The sequence below is a fragment of the Lipotes vexillifer genome, unplaced genomic scaffold (assembly GCF_000442215.2).
Source record: "Lipotes vexillifer unplaced genomic scaffold, Lipotes_vexillifer_v1.1 scaffold127, whole genome shotgun sequence".
In the NCBI taxonomy this organism is placed as follows: Eukaryota; Metazoa; Chordata; class Mammalia; order Artiodactyla; family Lipotidae; genus Lipotes; species Lipotes vexillifer.
This window is the reverse complement of record NW_006795282.1, coordinates 590770-605078: the sequence shown is the minus strand read 5'-3', so window position 1 is coordinate 605078 and position 14309 is coordinate 590770. Positions and strand designations below refer to the sequence as shown.

Below are 14309 nucleotides of genomic sequence, written 5' to 3'. Positions count from 1 at the left end.
AACTGTTAAAGTCATACCTTGGATCTCATCAGGACACTCTTTTCTGTTGCATCACAGCACCTGCATGTAGTGTGTTGTCATAAAAAGGACTAGAACAAAATATTAAGTTAAACTATCTGAAAGCACAAGTATCAGCCAGCTGTGATGAAGACAAAAATAGCAATTTCATGTAGTCCAGCCTAATATATAAGTATTATAGTATTATTAACCTCACATCTTTCTACTTTTTTCTGATCTACTGAAATCACCTTTATCAACCCTGAAATTTGCCTTGCACTAGTCTCTGGAAATCAGCAAAAATGATGTAATTAATTTAGAATTTTTAGCCAGTGTAAGAGTATAAAATCCTAGAATCATGGCTCTTCTTTTCATTCATAGTATAATTTGGTAACACATTTTTCAGGCTCTCTAAGCACAGTTTGTTCAGTGGGAAAAAGGAAAAGTGGATAAAACATGTTTATCCTTAACATGTCTCTGTGAAGATTACGTAAGGAAAAACAGTAGCAATGTGTAGTAGATTACTGATAAGTGGTAATTCCCTTTCTTTCTCTAGACCTTCTGGTGTCACTACCAGCCTGAGTCTTAAGGTCAAACATTACAACCATTACAGGCCTTCGTTAGAAATAATTCCCTTAACAAGTAATTGATGAACTCCTATGTTTCTGGCACTGTGCTGTGTTCTGATGATAACTGGTAAATAAGCAATTACTGACTTTCATTGTGCTTACTATTTACTAAGAAAGCCTGGCAGAAAATGAGTAAATAAACACATGAAAGCAAAATTGTATTAAACAAGGGATTTGAAGAAAGCAAACAGGGTGCATTAGAATAAAAGTAGTGAGTCAGTAGTAGTTCTCTCTCTCTCTCTCTCTCTCATTAGAATAATAGAATAAAAGTAGTGAGTCAGTAGTAGTTCTCTCTCTCTCTCTCTCTCTCTCTCATTAGAATAATAGAATAAAAGTAGTGACTCAGTAGTAGTTCTCTCTCTCTCTCTCTCTCTCTCTCTCTCTCTCTCTCTCTCTCTCTTTCATTCTGACTTAGCTACTTGATCCAACATCTGTTTTCTCACTGCTGCTTCTGAGTTGGTTAATTTTGCTAAAGAACAGTCCAAATATGTGGCTGACTGTTTTAACTATGATGTATACTGTTTGAACCTTACTACTTTCACAAGCCATAAATAAAAGGACTGATAACTAACAAAGGCCTTTTTCAACAACTTCTTAAATATACTGCCATATCCAAGCAATGTGGATTGGGGAGCTGAATTACTTCATCCAAGTTTCTTACTTCTGAAAGGCTGTTTTTATTTTGTTTTGTTGCGGTATGCAGGCCTCTCATTGTTGTGGCCTCTCCCGTTGCGGAGCACAGGCTCCGGACGCGCAGGCTCAGCGGCCATGGCTCACGGGCCCAGCCACTCCGCGGCATGTGGGATCTTCCCGGACCGGGGCACGAACCCGCGTCCCCTGCATTGGCAGTGGTGGACTCTCAACCACTACGCCACCAGGGAAGCCCCTGAAAGGCTGTTTTGAAGAAAGAGATTTGACCTTAAGATTCAGGCTGATAATGACACCAGAATTCTCTCTCAAAGAAAAGAAGGAGAAGAATGCAGGAGAACAGCAGGTACTGGCCAGAAAAGGGCATTTGGGGCCTGCTAGAGGGAAAGTTGGGGACAGTGAGATCACGCATAATAACCAGCTCCTATTTCAGTCTTCAATTGTGTCCTGCTAAGTGCTACCCCACCCTCCTTTTGCTCATTTTAGCTTGGTGTTTGTGTGGTGGTCCTAAGAAAACAACCTTTTGAAAGTTTGCTTACCCATCATTTCCTGCAGCTAAAATTTTCCTTTTGTTTGGGCCTTCCCATAAACTCTGTATCCTCTCCAAATTCACATACTCATTTATTTTTCTGTTTCTTAGAACTTTCAACCTTGAGCTGTCATTGCTCAGGTATAAGTATCATTTCTTTATGAGACTTTATTTCTTTGAGATCGGTGATCATAGTTTATGTCTACATCCCTCAAGGTGTCTGTTGTGTTGCCCTGTGCAAGATAGATATTAAAAAGGGTTTGAAAGAATAAAGTTAGTACAGTAAATGTTTATCCATGGCTCTTTACTTTCTGATCATCAGTAAAAGACAATATATCTACCTAAGCAATTAGATTGTTTTCTATATCAAAAATCATTATACTTTAGGGCTTCCCTGGTGGCGCAGTGGTTGAGAGTCCGCCTGCCGATGCAGGGGACGCGAGTTCATGCCCTGGTCCGGGAAGATCCCACATGCCGTGGAGCGGCTGGGCCCATGAGCCATGGCCACTGAGCCTGCGCGTCTGGAGCCTGTGCTCCGCAACGGGAGAGGCCACAACAGTGAGAGGCCCGCGTACCGGGAAAAAAAAAAAAATCATTATACTTTAATAAAGGTGCTTTGTTTAGGTTGTGGCTCCACTTTGGACTAAAGAACTTTTAAGATGTCAGATATGGCTATAAGTAATACAATTTTTAACAAGGTTAAAATGTAATTGAAACAAAGGATTCCTTCACTAAAAGAACTCTGAAAATATATGAGATTCTTTAACTGATAGAATTAAACTATTTCTAACTGGGAATTACTTCTCAGGTTTTCTCTACTTAGCTGGTATCTGAAATAATCGATATGTACCTGTCTACACAGTGGTCCTCCACAGTAAGTTCTCGCTCTCTCTCTCTCTCTCTCTCTCTCTCTCTCTCTCTCTCTCTTTCATTCTGACTTAGCTACTTGATCCAACATCTGTTTTCTCACTGCTGCTTCTGAGTTGGTTAATTTTGCTAAAGAACAGTCCAAATATGTGGCTGACTGTTTTAACTATGATGTATACTGTTTGAACCTTACTACTTTCACAAGCCATAAATAAAAGGACTGATAACTAACAAAGGCCTTTTTCAACAACTTCTTAAATATACTGCCATATCCAAGCAATGTGGATTGGGGAGCTGAATTACTTCATCCAAGTTTCTTACTTCTGAAAGGCTGTTTTTATTTTGTTTTGTTGCGGTATGCAGGCCTCTCATTGTTGTGGCCTCTCCCGTTGCGGAGCACAGGCTCCGGACGCGCAGGCTCAGCGGCCATGGCTCACGGGCCCAGCCACTCCGCGGCATGTGGGATCTTCCCGGACCGGGGCACGAACCCGCGTCCCCTGCATTGGCAGTGGTGGACTCTCAACCACTACGCCACCAGGGAAGCCCCTGAAAGGCTGTTTTGAAGAAAGAGATTTGACCTTAAGATTCAGGCTGATAATGACACCAGAATTCTCTCTCAAAGAAAAGAAGGAGAAGAATGCAGGAGAACAGCAGGTACTGGCCAGAAAAGGGCATTTGGGGCCTGCTAGAGGGAAAGTTGGGGACAGTGAGATCACGCATAATAACCAGCTCCTATTTCAGTCTTCAATTGTGTCCTGCTAAGTGCTACCCCACCCTCCTTTTGCTCATTTTAGCTTGGTGTTTGTGTGGTGGTCCTAAGAAAACAACCTTTTGAAAGTTTGCTTACCCATCATTTCCTGCAGCTAAAATTTTCCTTTTGTTTGGGCCTTCCCATAAACTCTGTATCCTCTCCAAATTCACATACTCATTTATTTTTCTGTTTCTTAGAACTTTCAACCTTGAGCTGTCATTGCTCAGGTATAAGTATCATTTCTTTATGAGACTTTATTTCTTTGAGATCGGTGATCATAGTTTATGTCTACATCCCTCAAGGTGTCTGTTGTGTTGCCCTGTGCAAGATAGATATTAAAAAGGGTTTGAAAGAATAAAGTTAGTACAGTAAATGTTTATCCATGGCTCTTTACTTTCTGATCATCAGTAAAAGACAATATATCTACCTAAGCAATTAGATTGTTTTCTATATCAAAAATCATTATACTTTAGGGCTTCCCTGGTGGCGCAGTGGTTGAGAGTCCGCCTGCCGATGCAGGGGACGCGAGTTCATGCCCTGGTCCGGGAAGATCCCACATGCCGTGGAGCGGCTGGGCCCATGAGCCATGGCCACTGAGCCTGCGCGTCTGGAGCCTGTGCTCCGCAACGGGAGAGGCCACAACAGTGAGAGGCCCGCGTACCGGGAAAAAAAAAAAAATCATTATACTTTAATAAAGGTGCTTTGTTTAGGTTGTGGCTCCACTTTGGACTAAAGAACTTTTAAGATGTCAGATATGGCTATAAGTAATACAATTTTTAACAAGGTTAAAATGTAATTGAAACAAAGGATTCCTTCACTAAAAGAACTCTGAAAATATATGAGATTCTTTAACTGATAGAATTAAACTATTTCTAACTGGGAATTACTTCTCAGGTTTTCTCTACTTAGCTGGTATCTGAAATAATCGATATGTACCTGTCTACACAGTGGTCCTCTGGGCAATTATTATCCAAAGAGACAGAAATGTATCCCTGCCTCCAACATACCTACCTCTTTCCTTTCCTCCTTACTTCCTTTTTGACACACTTTTTGCTTCTTATCTCTAATCCCTTCATGTATCTCAAACTTGCCATTGGGGTGTATGCGGGACACATTGCTATTTAGGAATAGATTGATTATGGACCTTTATTCTGAGTGTTATAATTTGAGACTGTACTTCAAAGTTTATTTCTGACCCACAGAGGAGAAGAATGATCAGTAAGTCTCATTTATTTGCTCTGATCCCTCCTGAAAAGTACTGAGATAACTCTTCCAACATCCTTGCTGGTCTCATGGCCTGCACCATATATACTCCTCCTGAACATGACTGAAGAATTAGGCGTCATTTGTCCATCTGTCATCATTTTGTTCCAGGTAGTATTCTTTGTTACAGCTGAGGAAATTTTTTGGTAAGTGACTCTGGATAAATAACTCTCCCAATTTATCCTAGTAGAAAAACTTGGCAAATATATTCTACTTTTTCTTTTTTCCAAATTGATATGAGATTGCTAATAGAAACATTTATGTAAATGATACATATTAGCAGCTGACCTTGAAGAATAAAGCATTTCCCACATATAGACAAGTCTCCACTTGGCACTTTACTGTGATAATGATCCAGAACAGGTGTTAATTCTCAATTTGCAGGTTCATTATGGATCTATTAAAATTTAGAATTTGAGCATTTCTCTCATGTGATTCCAGTTTTTGCTATTTTTATCTATATAGTGGGTTGATGTTCTCTTGCTTCCAAAGAACATATGCTCTACAATGGTAATATGATCCATGTCATATTCAGTATTATATAAACATTCTTACTCTTGAAGCATTTGCCTACAAGTGCGATATATTCGTAGCTCCTCTCCTCATTTTCCAAGTTCATTTAGATGACAAAGTGTAGATTTCTTCTCAATGCTTTTACTTTTTTCTCCATGCACTTTTATAAAAGTTTGTATGTATTTCTTGTGCTGCAGTCTCTAGAGCATTTACTTCCAACCACATGGATAGATATATTGCTACCTATTTGAATCTTTTGCTTTGTTTTCTACAAGAGAGGGAGTAATCTGAAAACAAAGTATAATTAGCCATAAAAGCTTTATCAAAATGGAAGTAAATCGTATATTCATAAATACATTGTCACACTTTGAAATGACCAGCAGTAGGCACTAGTCTTTTTATAAATACAATGATCGGCCATAGCTCACAGGCCCAGCCGCTCCGCGGCATGTGGGAACTTCCCGGACCAGGGCTCAAACCCGTGTCCCCTGCATTGACAGGCGGACTCTCAACCACTGAGCCACCAGGGAAGTCCTTTTAAGCTGTTTTACAAATCTTTTATTGCTTCAATAAGAGAATGGATGCCAGAATGCTTTTCTTTTTTTTTTTAATTTAATTTATTTTTTATACAGGAGGTTGTTATCTATTTTATACATATTAGTGTATATATGTCAATCCCAATCTTCCAATTCATCCTACCACCACCAGACCCCCCACCACTTTCCCCCATTGGTGCCCATTTCTCTACATCTGTGTCTCTATTTCTGCCCTGCAAACTGGTTCATCTGTACCATTTTTCTAGGTTCCACATATATGCGTTAATTTACGATATTTGTTTTCCTCTTTCTGACTTACTTCACTCTGTATGACAGTCTCTAGTTCCATCCACGTCTCTACAAATGACCCATTTTCGTTCCTTTTTATGGCTGAGTAATATTCCATTGTATATATGTACCACATCTTCTTTATCCATTCGTCTGTCGATGGGCATTTAGGTGGCTTCCATGACCTGGCTATTGTAAATAGTGCTGCAATGAACGTTGTGGTGCATGTGTATATTTGAATTATGGTTTTCTCTGGGTATATGCCCCAGAATGCTTTTCTTTTTAAAAACTTATCAATTTGAACAACTACTTTGAGTTACCACTTTTATCCTTTGTCTTTGTTTTCCAAGTTTTGTCACCCAACTTGGCAAACATCATATTCATGTATATGAATATACGTGTATACACACGCATTTAAGTTGAAAGCCTCAATTCCTCATTAAACCTTGTGCCCAGGCTCCTGTTAAAAAGAGGTAAAATGGTGAGAAGCTAAAAATCAGGGAAAACATTAATAAATCTCAATTGACAACTTCCTTGTTATTATGAATTAAAGCAGACATTTTAAGGCAAAATCCATCACCTTGCTAAAGCTTCCACTAAGCTACAGACTCAGATATTTACAAGAAAATAAATAACAAGAAGCCCCGTACACACGTCAATATGGTTTAATGACAAGCTAGCTCAATAGGAGTTGCGTTTTGTTATTTCAGGTAACTTTCCATTCAGGAATAGTTCATATTTCAATGATTAAAATTTCAGGTGTTTAAAACTAACTTTAAGCAGGCTCATCATTACACTGAAGCTGAATTCTTCAGGTTCTTGTCTTTAAATTACTATACAAATCCATCACAGTCACATTCAAGCTATTAATTTAAAAAACATTTAACATTTGGTACCTAAGTAAATACAATTACTATACTCTACGTCATTCGATGTTATTTTTCTGTGTAGGAGCTGTCCTCTTTTGTGAGAATCCAGTCCCAGTTTCCTTATTATTCTGAAGAAATGAAACAGCTTCTGGTAGACAGTAATTTTCTATTTGAGGAGGGGATTCCTGCATAAGAAAATCAGTAATGTATTATGTTTTCAAGCAGTACACATTCTGGGCAGCAGCTTCTTCTATATTAACTCCCGAGTCATCTGGTATCAGTTTATTAAAGTCACAAAAGAGATGTGCAGCTTCTTTTTTTTTCTTTTTTTTTTTTAAAGAAGATGTTGGGGGTAGGGGTTTATTTATTTATTTATTTTTGCTGTGTTGGGTCTTCGTTTCTGTGTGAGGGCTTTCTCTAGTTGTGGCAAGCTGGGGCCACTCTTCATCGCGGTGCGCGGGCCTCTCACTATCGTGGCCTCTCCTGTTGCGGAGCACAGGCTCCAGACGTGCAGGCTCAGTAGTTGTGGCTCATGGGCCTAGTTGCTCCACAGCATGTGGGATCCTCCCAGAACAGCGCTCGAACCTGTGTCCCCTGCATTAGCAGGCAGACTCTCAACCACCAGAGAAGCCCCTGTGTAGCTTCTTTAAATAAAGATACAGAATGACCAGGTAGCACTTTTGCTCCTCCTGACTGAAGAAGGCATTTGAATCCTGCTTCTCGGGACCTATCAACATGTGAAGTAATCTTCCACTTGCTAAATGCTCCCTCAACGATGCGCGATTCTTGTCTTTGCTGGATTTTTTCCCTCCATCTCATTGCTGCAAGTGCTACTTTTCGTTGCTGTACATTGATTCCAGTCAAAACCTCAAGTATGGAACTGCTTCCCCGTTCTTAGTCTTCTGGCATGAAGCGCCCAGCAGTCCTGCAAGCTTCAAGGTAGGAGCGATAAAGCACCCACTTCCCAGCTGCCACTGAGGCTAAATACTTCTTGGTTTGATGTGGATGCCCTAAAACAGTGTGTGTACAGTTAGGATCAAAGTGCTGCTTCTCAATCACTAATCCACCTAGTTTTTCAATCAGATGACAATAATCAGTACGTTCTCGAGGATTCAGAGATGACAGCTGAAATATGTACTGTTTTTTTAAGTCTTCGTGAGTCTCCTTTACCGTTATCATCTTTTCTCTAGGGTGTGGAGCCACAGGTGGGTTGGCTAGGGGGAAGGCAATACCTGGGGCTTGAGGCGTAGGGATCGGGGGCTGTCTTTTATTGGAGTTTCCAGTTCTTCAGAGATCGGGTGTTTGGGGGCTTCAGTCACACATATGTTCCCAGGATCACAGCCTGTTCAGCAATTTCTGATTCATGTAAAACCTCCTGGCAAGGAGAATCCTCCAATTTTTTAACGTCAACCCGAAGCTCAGAGTATTGTGTGGGACAACTAGGCCACTGCAAATTGCTGGCAAGCCTCGCTCTCTCCTCGCTGGCTGTGGCGTCATCCCAGATGATCTGTTCATTTTGGGCGGGCTCTGTGTTGACATCAGGTACTGTTTGGTGAGACTGCCTCAGTGCCTTCAGGACTCTACTTTGTCGGCTGTGGGCAGAGCGAGTGCGGTCAGGGGTTGAAGAGGCACTGTTACAACCATTTCTCGAGAGGGAAGTCCTCTGCCCTTGGGGTTTCACTAGTGAAGTTGCAGACATTATCTCCAGCAGCTGCTTTGGAAAGTTCTCTCTGATCTCCAAGGTCTGTGTCAGAGCTCCTTTAGTCATTCCTTCCATTTCCACTTGAATTTACTGATTCTTTATTACTGGTGGTCATATTGTCTATATCATTTTCTTCTATGGGCAAATGGTCTGGCTCATCATCCTTCGTTGTTGAATCAGCTGAGGTTATTACAAAGTCTGCCATCTTGCACTGCACTGATATCCAAGCTCATTTTGTGACTAAGAGTATGTGGATAAAGAGAAAAAGTTTTTAAAGGAGGCTATTTTTCTTTCTTTTTTTTTTTAAATTGAAGTGTAGTGGAGTTACAATGATGTTGTGTTTCAGTTGTACAGCAAAGTGATTTCAGGTGTACAGCAAAGTGTATATATATATAATACATATGTATATAAATATATATATATATATTCTTACTCAGGTTCCTTTCCCTTACAGGTTATTACAAAATATTGAGTATAGTTCCCTGTGCTATACAGTAGGTCCTTGTTGGTTATCTATTTTATATATAGTAGTGTGTGCATATTAACCCCATACTCCTAATTTATCCCTCCCTCCACTTCTCCTTTGGTAACCATAAGTTTGTTTTCTATGTCTGAGGGTCTATTTCTGTTTTGTAAATAAGTTAATTTGTATCATTTTTTTAGATTCCACATATAAGTTATGTCGTATGATATTTTTCTTTGGCTTACTTCACTTAGTATAATAATCTCTAGGTCCATCCATGTTGCTGCAAATGGCATTATTTCATTCTTTTTTATTCTGAGTAATATTCCATTGTATATATGTACCACATCTTCTTTATCCATTCGTCTGTCGATGGACATTTAGGTTGCTTCCATGTTGTGACTATTGTAAATAGTGCTTCAATGAACACTGGGATGCATGTATCTTTTCAAACTATGGTTTTCTCCAGATATATGCCCAGGAGTGAGATTGCTAGATCCTATAGTAACATGTAAAAGAATGAAATTAGCACATTCTCCAACACCACAAAAATAATCTCAAAATGGTTTAAAAACCTAAGTGTAAGGCTGGATACTATAAAACTCCTAGAGGAAAACATAGGCAGAACACTAACATAAGTTGCAGCAATATCTTTTTGGACCCATCTCCTAAAGTAATGGAAATAAAAACAAAAATAAACAAATGGGACCTAATTAAACTTAAAGCAAAGTAAACTATAAACAAAATGAAAAGACAACCTACAGAAAATATTTGCAAACAATGTGACTGACAGGGATTAACTTCCAAAATATACAAACAGCTAATACAGCTCAATATCAAAAAAACAAACAACCCAATCAAAAAATGGACAGAATATCTACATAGATACTTCTCCAAAGAAGACATACAGATGGCCAACAGGCACATGAAAAAATGCTCAACATTGCTACTTATTAGAGAAATGCAAATCAAATCTACAATGAGGTATCACCTCACAAAAAGCCTACAGACAAAAAATGCTGGAGAGATTGTGGAGAAAAGGGAATCCTACAATGTTGGTGGGAATGTAAATTGGTACAGCCATTATGGAGAACAGTATGGAGTTTCCTTAAAAAAACTTTTAAAAAAAGAGGCTATTTTTCAAGATGAATCATGGAAAATATAATAAAGTTACCTGGTGAATCTTCAAAATGTTGGAAACTGGAACTCTAACTAGAGTTAATGAGAGAATTTTTTGACCCAATATGAGACAAACTGAAGTGTAAGGATGTTAGTACATTGGAAATACAGCATATTGGAAATGTGATTATCAAGCAGAATAGAATTAGAAGTGATTACTGTATATGACAAAGCCAAGAATATTAACATATAGATATCAAGTCTACAAGTCTACAATGAATATAAGTAAAAAACATAAATGAAATAATTTGATGCAGAAGTGAACAATTTAAATATGGTTATTTTAGTTTACAATGAAATATTTGGGTACTTGAAATAGTCTCACATATTTTGCTATTTTAAATATTTTTGAATCAAATAAGGGTTTACCATTTAATTAAAAGTATATGAGAAATGGTTTCTGCAAGAGAAACAAAACAAGAAGTAAAGCTATTAAGAGCCTACTGTGTGCCATATACTCCTTTAGAAATTTTTACATTAATTTTTCTAGTTAATCCTCACAAATAGCCTGACAGGTAAAAATACTGTCATTTCGCAGATAAAGCAATTGAAAATTTGAAAAGTTTGATTAACATAACTGAATGCACACAAGCACTGAGCAGAGGATTCAAACTCATCTCTTTCTTATTCTACCATTTCAAATTCTTTCCAGAGGAATTCCACTGACATCCAGTTGTATAGAAATATATGTGCTTGCTTGTAGGAAGGATCTGAACCTGCATTAATAAACAGTCTAAAACTATTTCAGTTGGAGCAGCCATGAGGCAGAGATATTAGATTTTTCATAGTTATTAATTACAGTGGGAGGAAGAGCTGCTATGTTAGAGGAGATTGAGTTCAATAAAAGCTGTTCATGGCAGAGAAAGCAGAAATGGTTCGGGAAGAAGCCTGCAGAGACACCATAAGTACTATTTTCCTCACACATTTGACTCCTAAATAAGAGCTCTCACTGAAATGATAAAGTCTGAAGACCAGGTAAAGCTTAGTGTCTGAGGAACAGAGATCAGATGCAAAATCCAGTTTTCACATGCTTTCACAATTAAACAATGAAAAAGGTACATTTTGGAAAAATTTGTTTGCTTTCTTGTTTTAATTAAAGACAGCAAGTGCAGAAATACCTTGAATTCTGAGACCCTAAGAGAGCCAAAATAGCCTGAAGGCCTTTTCTACCACAAACGTGAATGATGCTTATAAAAAAAATAGGCCAGAACCTCAAACTTATTACAGCATGAGAGTTATGAGGTTAATAGAGAAAAAAGTGTTCAATGATAAGCAGTGAATATCAGAAAATTGATTATGACACAAAGCTTTCCAAAGGTCCTACCTCAGGGAGTGGGAGGAAGGTATTGACTTAAATAGGGCTAATGTCACGAATTCATCTTCCACCCACTGTGCAACTGGCACCTAGTTTAATGGGAGATGATTTTTCCATCCACCTACCTATCTCATGGATAAGCAAGAAATTATTTGGAGAACATGTTTTAGAATTAGAACATTTGTGAAATTTCATTTATGATAAATTTGGAATTCTCTAGTAATGTTAAAGATTTTCATCTGCTTGAACAAGAATTTCCATTCCTAGTTATATGTACTACAGGGAAACTTATGCACATATGCATGAGGAAAAATATAGCTGATAGTGAACAACAGAAAACAACTTAAATGACCGTCAGCAGGACAGTGGGTATTTATATGGTGGAATACCTTATAGCAGGTAAAATGAATGAGCTAAACCATTTCTAACAAAATAGTTGAATCTGAAAAAAGTTAGTGAAAAAATTAAGTGGTGATATATATTAGAAAATGTTAAATGTGCAAAATGATATTCCAAATTATAGATATGTTTTGTAAAAATTATATATTTATAACTTACATTATTTATAATGTATAATTTACCTCACTTGTAGATATATATATTATATATATATATATATAATATTATATATGAACACAGATTTCCTTGAGGAGTGAATTTACATCTGGATGAGGCATATATAGAATTAAGGAAGATATAAAGGGATCGCAACTTTGTAAATGCTGTGTGTGTGTGTGTGTGTGTGTGTGTGTGTGTGTGTGTGTGGCATAAGTTGCACTCTTTGAGAAGTAAATTCTGATTCAGAATTTAGTGTTCAGGGTGTGTATTAAGGAGTGTCCTTGGGAGGCTTTTTTACCCCAGAATGAATCAATCATTAGTTATTGGCCACTCCAGAAGGACCTGTCTTGCAGAGAGCAAATAAACTGAAGCTGAGGCAATTCGTAGGAAATTGACAGCTAAAGACTCTCAACTAACAGCTCCCCAGGCAGCAGTTGGGTCAATGAATTCTTCTTTTGAAGGGGATCTGGGCACAATTAGATAAAGCAAGTCAAAAGACAAATGAGTAATTAAACTGCAAATAAATAAGTGCAAAGAATATGGCTAACAAAGGATTAATATCCTTAGTACTTAAAGATTTCTTGCAGCTCTGAGAAAAAAGTAAATCAAACAATCTATTGGAAAAATGAACAGCAGACATAAACAGACTATTCACTTTCTCCATACAGACATATTCACATGCACAAAAACAGGCAAATGACTACTCAGTGAATGAAAAGATGATATATCTCTTAAGGTCAAAGAAATACAAATTAAAACCATAATTAAAAATCTCTGTTTAATAATAGCAAAGATACTTTTTGTTACCAAGGAGATGTGAAATACCTTATATGATCTATTGATAAAAAATGACTTAAAATGTATGAGGAAGAGTTTAGCACTATATATCAGAACCTTTTTTAAAAGCTTATTGTTTTTGATGCAGAAATTTCCCTTCCAAAAATACAGCCAAAGTATACTGACGTATCTGCACAGAGACTATTTCATCAAATTTTAAAGTATAAACAAACACTGGAAATGAATAACCAAAATCTCTAACACACTGAAACTTTATCCTAGAGCCACACAATAGAACAATATGCAATCCTTTAAAAATAATATATCTCTTTTGTTATGTAAAATGAAAACCTGAATATATAGTAAATAATGAGAAGAAAACACTGTATATAATGCCACTATTTATGTTTTCTCTCTTTATATAAATATTCATTCAACTAACACACACTCATTCACACACACACACACACACACACACACACACTATGCCTGTTTATATGTAGAATCTCATTGCAAGCACACATTACAAGTAACACTATTTGTTATGGGAAGAAGGGTTAAGAAGATCAAAGTCAGGGAGAGAAGACTTACTTTTCAAATGTGTAACGTTCAATTATTTCCCTATGAATTCATTGTGCATTCAGAATCTCTTGGGTTTTCCAATGGTCAACAAATAAATGAAAACAAAACAAAAACTATGTGAAAGAAATAGATCAGAATCCAAATAATTTTTTTCTTATAGTGGCAAGATTTTTATGTTGTTATTTTTTGCAATGGATATATTATATGAACATATACGAATGTACTTATGAAAGATGAATCTATTTTTCAAATATAAGGAATTTTACATTTGGGGTATTAGAGAGGGAACATCAAGGCTTTGCCTAAGTTTTATGATTTTGTAAATTTTATTTCAAAACATTTTTTATATCACTGTAGGTATTTAGAATTTTTAAAATGCAAATTAATAAATGTTTATAAAATACAGATGCCCCCCCCAAAAAGAGAAATGCAAACTTTTCTAAACGTCCACCAAAAGAAAATGACTAAAGAATTAATAGTTTTGTTGATATCATCTTTTGATGTGCATATGTGTTAGTTATACTCATTTTTACATTTTTGGTATATAATCCACCATGAACATTTCCATGTTCTTTATATATTTTGCTCATAAAGTAATTAATATTTGAGTTTCTATTTTAATATATTTTTGTTTTCTATTTTATAAAAAGAAATTATTTTGCCTTTTGCACTAAGCTGCTCATATTTAAGAATATTAAGAATATTCTTAAAAATATATTTTATGTGCCCTTACATATTAAAAATATATTGCATGTGTTCCAAACGAAGTTACCCCGCCATTTATTTTTTAATATTTTTATTAAAGTATAGTTGACTTCAATATTATATTAGTTTCAGGTGTAC

At 37.0% G+C, this 14309-nt stretch overlaps 1 pseudogene; it reads right to left on the bottom strand.

Annotated features, from left to right (window-relative positions):
• Positions 1–6946: 6946 nt before the first annotated feature.
• Positions 6947–8849, bottom strand: LOC103070244 (DNA topoisomerase 2-binding protein 1-like; annotated as a pseudogene).
• Between the last annotated feature and the right edge of the window lie 5460 nt (positions 8850–14309).